The sequence below is a fragment of the Phyllobates terribilis genome, unplaced genomic scaffold (genome assembly GCF_046119375.1).
Source record: "Phyllobates terribilis strain yellow unplaced genomic scaffold, ASM4611937v1 Scaffold_7__3_contigs__length_470593459, whole genome shotgun sequence".
Classification (NCBI taxonomy): domain Eukaryota; kingdom Metazoa; phylum Chordata; class Amphibia; order Anura; family Dendrobatidae; genus Phyllobates; species Phyllobates terribilis.
The window spans coordinates 64,107,193-64,120,125 of record NW_027362767.1 but is presented as its reverse complement, the minus strand read 5'-3'; the positions used below and the strand labels follow the sequence as shown (position 1 = coordinate 64,120,125).

At 42.7% G+C, this 12,933-nt stretch overlaps 1 long non-coding RNA gene across 1 annotated transcript in view; it reads right to left on the bottom strand.

The window, feature by feature from the left end:
- Nucleotides 1-12,933, bottom strand: part of LOC141152868 (uncharacterized) — a 270,377-nt gene that overhangs the window by 14,178 nt on the left and 243,266 nt on the right. The window contains exon 3 of the long non-coding RNA XR_012247175.1: nucleotides 11,422-11,538. This is a non-coding gene — a long non-coding RNA (uncharacterized lncRNA). The remainder of the gene's footprint in view (nucleotides 1-11,421; nucleotides 11,539-12,933) is intronic.

The window sequence follows — 12,933 nt, the reverse complement described above, 5'->3', positions numbered from 1 at the left end:
AGACTCTTGAAATGCCCCTCAAGGGTATTGAACGCCATTTTCCATTCATCCCCTTCTCTGATTCTAACCAAGTTGTAGGCTCCCCTTAGATCCAACTTGGAGAACACCTTAACTCCCCCAACCTGGTTGAATAAATCTGGAATCAGAGGAAGAGGATAAGGATCTCGGATGGTGATTTGATTCAATTACCGGAAATCTAAACAGGGACGGAGACCCCCAGCTTTCTTCTTAACGAAGAAGAACCCTGCCGCCACGGGCGAAGATGAGGGTCTGATATGTCCCTTCTCCAGACTCTCAGCAATGAAATCCTTCATGGCTTGTTTCTCAGGGCCAGAAGATTATACAGTCTGGACTTGGGTTGTTTAACTCCGGGAGTCAGGTTAATAGGACAGTCATATGCACGATGAGAAGGCAAATCCTGACACCCCTTCTCAGAAAATACATCCTCAAAAACCAGACAAAAATGCAGTTAAGGTCTCCGTAGATACCGCAGAAAGGGAAATGTTTAAGCAGTTCTCATGACAGTAATCTACCCATTCAATAATTTCCCTGGATTGGCAATCCACAATCGGATTATGCTTCACCAACCAGGGTAGACCCAGTACAATCGGAGTGGGAAGGCCCTCCAGGACATAACAAGGAATTAATTCATAATGAAAAGACCCCACCCTCAGTCTTATATTATGTACAATCTGAGTCAAAGATTTCTGTGCAAGGGGCGCCGAGTTGATGGCATAAATAGGGATGGGCTTAGTTAACGTACAGCAAGCCCATGAGTTATCACAAACCCAGCATCAATCATGCTGACTCCAGTTCCACTGTCCACAAACACAGAAATTTTCTGTCTTGCCCTCTAGCACCACCTCTGCCGCCAGGACAAACCGAGAACTGCATGTTGAAGACAAACACACCCCCTGATTATCCAACTCCAGACTACCAAGGGTTAATCAAATTTATTTTTGCTTCGGAACCAAGGGACAGACCCCAATAAAATGTCCCTTTTTACTACAAAAAAAACACCCCCCTTTCTCTTGTGGATTTCAGGGGAAATAAGCGACGCAGTAGCTCCCCCTAACTGCATGGGTTCCTCCAACTTCATAAGTACAGGTTCACCCCCAGAACCCCCTGGCAAAGTGGCGTTGCCCCGAATATGGGGCTCAGGAGAAGGTGGTCTCACCCACCTATCCTGAAGGCGTCTATCAACGCATATGGCCAATGACATGGCAGCCTCCAAGGACCCAGGGGTTTCGTAAACTGCCAGGGAATCCTTTAACCTTTCTATAAGGCTCTGACAAAATTGGCTTCTAAAAGCCGGGTCATTCCATCTGGTGTCGGTTGCCCATCTACGGAGTTAGGAACTATAAGTCTCCACTGACCGATTCGCCGCTGAAGGCGACGCAGCTAGGATTCAGCCAAGGAGATTCGGTCAGGATCATCATAGATAAGGGCCAGAGCCCTGAAAAATCCTTCAACCGATCTGAGGCCAGCAGAGCCCTGTGGCAAAGAGAAAGCCCAGGATTGAGGATCTCCTTGCAACAGTGAGATCACAATCCCCATTCGCTGCTCTTCATCTCCAGAGGAGTAAGGTTGAAGCTTAAAATACAAAAAACTTGTCTCTACCTCCTGAAAACCTGTCCGGGAGGGCAATTTTGGGTTTAAGCTGGACTGGCCTACCAGCAGAGTCCCCAACATTAAGAGTCTGAGGCCGCTGCAGTTGCTGCTGAACCTCTAACTGAAGGTCAGTCACCTCCAGTGACAAACTCTAAATCTGCTCTGCTAGCACCGAAACGGGATCCATAAACCCAGGAAAAAAAAACAACCAAAAGTCAGTTTTTTTTAAAAGGCTGGTAATAATGTCATGCTAGGTATGGGAAGAACCCAGCGTACAACGATGGGAAAAGGGGGCAAGTCCAGCAACTATGGAAAGGGTGAGTGGAGACCCCTAAGCAGATCTAACAACACAATGACTCTGCTATTGTCCCTAAATAGGTTCCGCACCTATCGCCGAGCAGGATACCTTAGCCCTGGCTGACCCTAGAGCTAGGCCCTAGGAAGGGAGGGGTGAGCACTAGTCAGCCCCACTGCAACTAAAGACAAACAAGAGAAACATACAAGGGGATACACTTAGCTTTGAGAAGACACCAGAGAGATAACGACTACAATCTACAATGGAACTCCAAGCAGAATCTAGCCGACTGCTAGAATTCCAGACCTGAACAGAGGAATTAACTCTATCATCAGCAACTCTCTGGAGAAACTGAGTGTATTTAAAGATCCAGCAAGGGTGTGTCAATTAGCAGCAGAAGGTGGAGATCACCGCTGGGTCCTAGAGAGGGAGGGATGATGAAAGGATCAAGAAGGTGTCTGCAAGGCCAAGTGCAGCGACCTTCTACAGCCGGATCCAGAATGACTGTCTGTCAAACCTTACACAGCCGTGACAGTTTTTCTCCCAAACGTTGCAGCATTTCTATGTGGCTTAAATTATGCAACCAGCGTCTGATACATGCTGCCTGTGGATCGGGCATCATGTATTAACTTTCAGGTTCCCTTTAATGACCTAAACTATAACATGAACACAATATTTATCCTGCCTGGTGAAAATAAAATAATGTCAGAATCATTATATTTATGTCACATTGTATCAAAATAGAAGGAATAAAAAGCGATCAAACAGTCACAAACCCCCCCACAATGATACGAATAAAACTACAACTCATCCTTCAAACAATAAGCCCTCTCATGCAGTCAACAGAAAAATCTAAGGGTTACGTTTCAAGAGTAAGGCGACACAACATTATTATTGTTTATTACAAAGAATTTTATTCTGCAAACATAGGAAAACATAAATAAAACAAATTACATTTGATATCCTGTTAATTGTGCAGACACACAGAATATACAGTGCTGGCCAAAAGTATTGGCACCCCTGCAATTCTGTCAGATAATACTCAGTTTCTTCCTGAAAATGATTGCAATTACAAATTCTTTTGTATTATTCTCTTCATTTAATTTGTTTGCAAGGAAAAAACACAAAAGAGAATGAAGCAAAAATCAAATCATTGACCATTTCACACAAAACTCCAAAAAAGGGCCGGACAAAAGTATTGGCACCCTCAGCCTAATACTTGGTTGCACAACCTTTAGCCAAAATAACTGCGAACAACCGCTTACGGTAACCATCAATGAGTTTCTTACAATGCTCTGATGGAATTGTAGACCATTCTTCTTTGGCAAACTGCTCCAGGTCCCTGATATTTGAAGGGTGCCTTCTCCAAACTGCCATTTTGAGATCTCTCCACAGGTGTTCTACGGGATTCAGGTCTGGACTCATTGCTGGCCACCTTAGAAGTCTCCAGTGCTTTCTCTCAAACCATTTTATAGTGCTTTTGGGAGTGTGTTTTGGGTCATTGTCCTGCTGGAAGACCCATGACTTCTGAGGGAGACCCAGTTTTATCACACTGGGCCCTACATTATGCTGTAAAATTTGTTGGTAGTCTTCAGACTTCATAATGCCATGCACACGGTCAAGCAGTCCAGTGCCAGAGACAGCAAAGCAACCCCAAAACATCAGGGAACCTCCGCCATGTTTGACTGTAGGGACCGTGTTCTTTTCTTTGAATGCCTCTTTTTTTTTTCTGTACACTCTATGTTGATGCTTTTTCCCAAAAAGCTCTACTTTTGTCTCATCTGACCAGAGAACATTCTTCTAAAACGTTTTAGGCTTTCTCAGGTAAGTTTTGGCAAACTCCAGCCTGGCTTTTTTATGTCTCGGGGTAAGAAGTGGGGTCTTCCTGGGTATCCTACCATACAGTCCCTTTTCATTCAGACGCCGACGGATAGTACGGGTTGACACTGTGGTACCCTCGGACTGCAGGGCAGCTTGAACTTGTTTGGATGTTAGTCGAGGTTCTTTATCCACCATCCTCACAATCTTGCGTTGAAATCTCTCGTCAATTTTTCTTTTCCGTCCACATCTAGGGACGTTAGCCACAGTGCCATGGGCTTTAAACTTCTTGATGACACTGCGCACGGAAGACACAGGAACATTCAGGTCTTTGGAGATGGACTTGTAGCCTTGAGATTGCTCATGCTTCCTCACAATTTGGTTTCTCAAGTCCTCAGACAGTTCTTTGGTCTTCTTTCTTTTCTCCATGCTCAATGTGGTACACACAAGGTCACAGGACAGAGGTTGAGTCAACTTTAATCCATGTTAACTGGCTGCAAGTGTGATTTAGTTATTGCCAACACCTGTTAGGTGCCACAGGTAAGTTACAGGAGCTGTTAATTACACGAATTAGAGAAGCATCACATGATTTTTCAAAGTGCCAATACTTTTGTCCACCCCCTTTTTTAGGTTTGGTGTGGAATTATAACCAATTTGGCTTTAGGACAATTCTTTTTGTGTTTTTTTCATTGAAGACAAATTAAATGAAGAGAATAATACCAAAGAATTTGTGATTGCAATCATTTTCAGGAAGAAACTGAGTATTATCTGACAGAATTGCAGGGGTGCCAATACTTTTGGCCAGCACTGTACTTAACATGTCATTTATACCACACAGGCAATGGAAAAAAAAACAAAAAACAAAACCTGAAAATTGGAAAAATGGTCCTGGTTAATGGAGACACAAAATCTCAAGAAACCTTTGATAGCAAAAATTTAAACAAGCAACTATTGACTTGTGTATAGTCGATCACCGCTACTAATGGACAGTAATATGCTCATGTGCATGAGTCTTCAAAAGGGATATTCCCATCTTCATAAATGGGTATTATCAAATGGTGCTTGTAAATACAAGCAATTTTGTAATTTAATGCTTCTTAAAATTTACAGCCATTCTTTAGATATTAAGATTTTTCTTTTGTATACATATCGTGGCCTTGGAACATGGGCAGTGCTTACAAGCTCTTTTCTATTGCGCTTGTAAGCTTTGTTTTGAAGCTGCCGGGATCACTGGAGTTTGCTGTTACCTTCTAATCCTGGTCAGCTTCACCACAGTGTTGATCAGCTAGATAGCAACAGCGGTAAGCAACAAATAGAAAACAAAGGAAAAAAGTGTTACCGGTACTATCTCAAGGACGTCTATAAATTTTAACATGTAGTAAATTGCAAAATTGCTTGTTTTTGCAAGCACTATCTGACAATATGCATCTATGAAGATGGGAATAGCCCTTTAAGCTGAAACACCAGGCACATCCACTGCTAAAAGTAAAGTTGTGCTGTATATACTCATGGGCCCCTTAAACAGTTGATCCACCAGGGTGCTAAGAGTCGGCCCTCTATTGATTATGATATTGATGGCTATCAATTTCAAAGTATCAAAAAAAAACTAAGTGTAAAGTCAGAAATGAAGTGCTAATAACAGTATGTAATAGTATAACCAGCTATTGTAATTTTCTCCACGCTGTACATCAAGCAAAGTCTGCCACACTCAACAACCGCTCTAAAGCAAAAAATCTCATTTACAAGCCAGACAGTTTGCCAGAAATGATTCCAATTACTCAGAACCAATTCATTTGCCTAATTATTCAAAGCTGACCATTCTCATAGGATTCTCCCATAGAGAGAGCAACAGATGTAGAGAATGATCTATTTGGATCATGGAGGACGGGTTAATTTTCCAGCTGCTGCAGAGGAAAGTGGTCATTTTATGAATCAATCTAACCATTGCGCAGTAGGACGGTATCGCAGGATTCAATAATTAACACCCCATGCTATCAATTCCTGATGTTTACTAAAAATTAAAACACTAGAGAAACAGAAACACAAGGAAAAAAACATTTATCAATCATTTTATGTGGATGAAATCCCAGAGATGCCAAGTGCAGGCTTGCAGGTTTTTATTTAAAGCTTTAATTTCCCATGAACAAACTCATTCATTTAGAGGCCTGAGGATTTATTGAGTCAATTTCATAAACAGAAAGTTGCCTTCAGCTCAGCGGAAGGTTAATGGCTCACAAAGCTTGGATAATATTTCTAGGGATGTGTTGAAATGTTGGACGGGTCTAAGTGCTTTTGTCTGCTGCCTGCAGAAGTCAGTTGGTTTATTTGGCATCTAATTTCGGAGGTGTCATATGTGACTCCTGGGCTCTGATGCAAAAAACTTACTGTATAAGTCAATGGTGGGCAACTAGCAGCCTGTAGCCCTTGGCTACATTGTGGCCATTGGCTCCATATTCCCCTTGTGTACTGTAAAGTATACAATGTACTGTGTATGCACTCACAATGTCTTACTAACAGACATTCTGCTGTCCTGTGTATATATACAGATTTTTTACAACATACAGAGGTGCAGAAAAGACTGTGCATTATATATCATCTTCAGCACAAAGAAGGTAATTTATTTTAATGGTTAAAGCTTTGGCCTGCTGTTCGTTGCATGGATCCAACATTCAGAGGGTTTTGCATCTCACTAAATTAGAATATCATCAAAAAGTTAATTTATTTCAGTTCTTCAATACAAAAAGTGAAACTCCTATATTATATAGAGTCATTACAAACAGAGTGTGTCAATGACTGCCTTCTGGACATCTGTCAAGTCAGCAGTCTTCCCCATGATTGTGGAGCCTACTGAAACAGACTAAGGGATCTTTTTAAACACTTAGGAAGCCTTTGCAGGTGTTTTTTGTTAATTATTTTAATTTACTGAGATAATGACTTTTGTGTTTTCATTGGCTGTAAGCCATAATCATCAACATTAACAGAAATAAACACATGAAATAGATCACTCTGTTTGTAATGACTATATAATATATATGAGTTTCACTTTTTGTATTGAGGAACTGAAATAAATTACGGTAACTTTTTGATGATATTCTAATTTAGTGAGATGTACCTGTATATTTTCATGTCTGCAAGATAGGTTTGATTATGTGGTCCTGTTAATGGGACCTTCAAAATGACAAGAACAGAAGAGATGGGTCTGCATATAAGCAATCAGTTGTGGCTTGCAACTAGGTCCCATAAACCAATGAAGAGTGATAGGCTAATTGCAGCCACTTCTGTACAGCAAACAGACATGGCAGGAGACACCAGGCACTGAATGTAATACTGGGTTCAGTCAATGGTCACACCTAAGACACTTGCTTTTAGGCTATGTGCACACAAAGTGATTTTAATTTGTTTTTGCGGCGTATTTTCGCTGTGAAAACGCATTAAAATCACTTGTAATAGGTCTGCCATTTACTGCAATGCAAATCCGCATGTGCTATGCACATCATGCGGAAATTTCCGCTGCGAATTTGCATTGTAGTAAAACCCGCAGCAAGACCAATTCTAGTGTGATTTCGCTGAGAAATCACAGCCACTAACTTGCATTGGATCGCATAAGATCCGCATGACTACATGTAGTCATGCGGATCTTATGCTATTAATGCGCGGATTGTACCCGGGTCTGGAGAAGAGGAGACTCTCCTCCAGAGGCGGGTACCATAGTACCTGTAAGTAAAAAAAGAATTAAAATAAAAAATAACCTTATACTCACCTTTCCGGCGGCCTCGGTCTGCTCCCGGCTTCGTTGCTGGCTCCGTGGTGGGTACCGGTAATGTAAAAGGACCTTCCAAGCCATCAGCGGTCATGTGATAAGGTTATTTATTTTATTTTTTTTTACATTCTAATTCTTTTTTTTTAACATTATGTTGGTCACACAATATAAATCCCTGCCGGTTGCATAGACTTATATTGTGTGACCAACTTTCAGGCACTTTTTCAAATGATGCTAAAATCGCTTGGAAAAGCGCTTTACAAAAGCATGCGAAACAGCATGCCAAAAAAGCTTGACAAACGCTTGTCCCTGGCAGAAAAACGTATGCAAAATCCGCATGCATTTTTTCTGCCAGGGAGATGCAGAAACGCTCAGGAAAAATCCGGAGCATTTCTGCATCGTGGGCACATAGCCTTAGGCTATGGTCACACTTTCAGTATTTGGTCAGTATTTTACATCTATATTTGTAAACCAAAATCATCAGGGGAACAATCAGAAGAAACGTATAATAGAAACATGTCTCCACTTCTGCATTTTTCACCCACTGCTGGTTTTGGCTTACAAATACTGATGTAAGACACTGACCAAATACTGAACGTGTGAATGTGGCCTTATAGTATATATGTACAGTTGCAGCAGCAATGGTGCATATAGCAATTTTTGGTCGCACAACCTGTGTTGTGGCCAAAATCACTGCATAGTCTCAGCCTAAAAATAGTGAAAAGTCCATGAACACCTGAACTTTAACCAGCGATATCTGAATGCAGCGCAACTTTGGCTCTTATTTATAATGCCCGGTACCAGCGAATCTCAGCAGAGATCAGTGAATTTGTCTATAGTACCATATACTCAGGAGTGGACACATAGAAGAGGCTCCTGTGCAAGAATAACATATGGGCCCTTTGCAGTCCTACATCTCATCATAATGTACAATTCCACCTTCTTTGGAGGTGTTAGTGGCCCCCTTACCTCTGGGCCCCGATGCAGCTGCATAGGTTGCATCGGGGCCTAGAGGTCCACCCCTATATATGCTGTAGTTTGATAGATCTTGGCAGAGAATTTGCAGTTTCCAGATTGATTTGCTTTGCAGTAAATATCTGTAGTTAAAGACGGTCAGTCAGCAGTGAAAAGTTACAAAGCCAACAGCTGTCTCCTTTATTAGAAATTACTTTCTTTTCGTTTTTCTGCAGCAGCAGGTGATAAAACCTTACTCCTTTGCAGAAATGAATTGACCCTCCATATGGTCCAGACTATATCCCCAGCTGCCATATTCAGTGACTTGTCTTTCCAATCCTTGTAACTGCATCCACAGCAATCAGTATTTAGTGGCTCTTTGCTCAAACTGTGCACAGGGGGTCAGGGGAAAGCAGGACAATCACCACACAAGAACACTCCTGCTGTTTGCCTTTAGATACTATTTCCCTCTTTTATTTAGTAGTCATTAAACTGAAAGTAGGATGCAATAAAAAAAAAAACACAAATAAATAACCTCTTCACTATGTGCAGCATTTATCGATACTCTCCTCTATTTTGATGTCTTTTTCAAAGCTGAATTTTGGCAGCAGCAAAGGGCCCCATTCACAAAGGTATTTTCGCCAGTTTTCTGGAATAAAACACCATGAAATATCACAATTTTTTTGCGCAATGTGAAGCTGCGATAAATAATTGCAATTCTTTTACATTGTTATGACAGTACAGGCCAGCTCCAAAGTAGGCAGAGCTTAAGGCCCCGTCACACATAACGAGATCGCTAGCAAGATCGCTAATGAGTCACGGTTTTGGTGACGCAATAGCGATCTCGCTAGCGATCTCGTCATGTGTGACAGGTAGCAACGATCAGGCCCCTGCTGTGAAATCGCTGATCGTTACAAAGCTTCCTGGACCATTCCTGGGTCGTTGCTCTCCAGCAGGGCAGTGTGCATCGCTGTATTTGACACCTTATCAACGACCTCGTTAGCGATTCAGAACTGAGACATGTAGGCGTGCATAAATTGGACTTTTCTGCGCTCCTCGTTTCCGATTGGTGGTCGCTACTGCGTCCTTGTTTTTTTCAGATCCCACCAGCGTTCTCCGGCTGTGACTCTACTTTGAAGAAATCAGGCATCTTTAGCGAGGTAAGTATTGTTTGGGGTCTCAAATGAGTTTCCATTTTCAATGGACACGAAGTGGAGATCCCATCTGACCGGAGACGCAGTGTTAAACCAAGGCCACCCAATCAGAATGTAGTAGCGTTCTCCAATTGAAGATGAGGGGGGCGCGGAAAAGTAATTTTATGTACGCCTTTCTGACATAGTACAGTCCCTATCAAGGTGTGGATCGTTGAAATAGCTGCTGTGTGAAAGCGTCCCAACGACCGCCGAGATCGTTGGTTAGATCGCTGGGGCGGCCGAGATCGTTGGGAAGTTCTGCATGTTTGACATCTCCCCAGCGATCCCAAAACCGTGACGCAATAACGATCTCGCTAGCAATCTCGCTAGCGATCTCGTTATGTGTGACAGGGCCTTTAGGCATGATGGGGTGGGGTGTGACAAAGCCCGACCAGCAAAGTGATAACAATTTACTTCACTTTCGTGGTGTAAATTAAGCCAATAATTTGCTCCAGTCCTTGACTGCAGTAAAGTTTTTGGTGGTGGAGGCACACTGCCTCTTAATGAATTAGACACATTTTAGCCCAGCGGTGCCTTAATTAAAGGGGTTGTGCAGGTTTATCATAAAAATCTGCAGTCACTCTACGTGACTGTAGTCTTGTGAATCCTCACATTGTGTGTAATGCGCGCTGTGAGGATTCTCTGGTGTCGGCGGCGAGACTGACTGATCATGTGCCTGCAAGTATTCGATATACATATTTCCAGCCACATTACGACTAGAAGTGCGTTACCTCACTCAATTAAATTTCACTGAGCGAGGCCACGCACATCTAGTTGGAATGAGGCTGAACGTATGCAAAAATAGCATAATTGTGGTCACATGACTACCCGGACTCGCCACTGGCACCGGAGAATCCTCAATCCGCTGTGTATAATGTGAAGATTCAGAAGTCTGCAGTCCCATGGAGTGACTGCAAACGTTTGTGGAAAACTTGGACAACCAACCTCTTTAAGACTGGTGTGCACATTTTTGCGCTTTCTTATTGCTTTCTGTGGGAGAAAAAAAAAAACAGTGCAAAAATGCTGAAAGAATTAACATGCTGCAGATTTAAAATACGCTGCAGTCCTTAAAATTCACTTAGGAAAAAATACCTATTGCGTGCATGAGATTTTGTGCATAAAAAATGCACATTTTTGATGTGGTTTTTTTTTCTATTCATTAGAAAGGGTGAAAAGATGCTGCAAAAACGCTGAAAAAAATTAACATGCTGCAGATTTGAAATGGCTTGAAATCTGCAAGGAAAATATAAACAACATGTGCATGAGATTTCAGAAATATCATTCACTTTGCCGGAACAGTAAAATGCTGTTTTTTTACCCAGAAAAAATGCTCATGAAAAAACTAGGCAAAAATCGCAATGTGTGCACATAACTTTAGGCTACATTCACACCTCATAGCTATTTATACATCGGTGTAAAGTGGACAGGTTCTATTTAAACAACACCTGAGTGGCAAACATGTGCCAGCTGGCGGACATTTAATGCTGCACATCGCACTGTGTAAATGCATCCTTAGGGAATCTTCATACTAATTTTACAGAGACCATACACAACAAACTACATCCAAAATGTGTGTGATATCAGTCTGGTCTTAAGCTCCTGTTTTTAGCATGAAATAAGTGGAAGGAACGTTAAATACACAATATGTAATTATGCCTTAAGGTGGTAGCTTCTAGCAAGCCTAATAATCACATTCACTGTGTAGCCTTTGTAAGATGATTAAAATATAAATGTTATTAAAAGAAAAGTTTTAACCAAAAGTTTTGGAAAAATAGTTAATTTTAGCTCACCAGTTTAGGTTTGTTCTTTCCCAATCTCTTCCAGGTGTTTGCATTTCTTCACTTACAGCCAAAGATCTCTGCTAGTAAAACTACAGCGGCCTTGTAGAGCCAAAAAAGGCAGATTTCCTAAAAAAGAGCAGACAAAACAATTAAAGGTGCAGTTACACCAATCCAAATCCATCATTTAGATTCTTTGTGACTTGTGTGTCACAACAGCAACTTGTTGGTTGCCACACAATTACATTCACTTACACCATAGCATGATGTAGCAGTGGCATGATAGCATCATCTTTGGTCGTCAAACATTGAGAAGTTTAAGCCAAAGCTACACAGCGACATGTGTCAAACTGCAGTATTTCAACTAATGATTTACTATGCTATGGCATTGCAATCCTCCTGCCACTGCCTCAGAGTTGCAAATGTTTCCAAATTGGATTTTCTATGTCTGGTCGCAAGTCGCATCCAAGTCACTTTCCATGGACTGCAATGCATGTCACATGCAAGTGTGGTTTGCATGTGACTTATTTGTGATTTAACTTATTTTTGGCTGATGCCATATCACCACACATTAACGCAATTCTGTTGGTTTAGTAAGTGTCGAACCAAGTGATTAATGGCTCTGGAAATGAATGCACTTCCTGTGTTTGGCATAGTTAACACAGCATGGAAGCTTGGCTTAATATATGCACTAGCATGTACCTCTCTGTAATCAGGAGTGACTCACTGGAAACTAGTATGCTTCTGTGGCACCCCAGGGGTCTGGTTTTCCACAGTAATGTAATGTTATGTCTGAGAGCAGGTGGGAGGTCCTTTGGTCAGGGATCCTGTGCATGCCACACCTCCTGCCCAGTCTTGGGAGGGGAAGAACTTCCCCTGTATAAACCCTGGGCTGAGGCAGGGTTAGTCAGTCAAGGAGAGTAGAAACAGCAGAAGCTCAGTGGGAGCAATATTACTAGGAGTCAGGGGCTGGCAGCTGCAGAGCTCGCCCTGACTGAGAAGCTTTCTTACCGGACCCGGCGTCCGAGGCTGTGGGGACTAACTCTTACCCAGCAGCAGAAGCCGACCGGCAGGGGATTTCAGGTCCTCAGGCCCAGAAACCCGAAGGCACGGTCACACGCGTGGGACCAGCACCGCCATCGTGGAGCGGAAGCCATTAGAAGGCCCCGAGTCACCGGCCATACGGGTGAGCACCACACGGTACACTCAGGGACGTGGGCTACTTATATCCGCTTCTAGCAAGGTAGCCAGAAGAGTACAGTCAGTTTGGGAGGCCTACAACTCCGCCTGGCCAGGGGAGATCCCATCTGCTCAAGGACTGACCAGGCCCCGTTCACTAGCAAGTACTCCGGGAGGGTCTATCGTTGTTACCAGTAAAGACCCTGAATTACACCGCACCGTCTCTGAGTGGTTCCTGCTACCCTCATCATCCACATCTGCTGCCCTGAGGCCATACCCCTCCCGTTGGGGGTTATACCATCTACGCTGCACCATCCATCCACCGGCCTCAGCGGACTGTCCTGC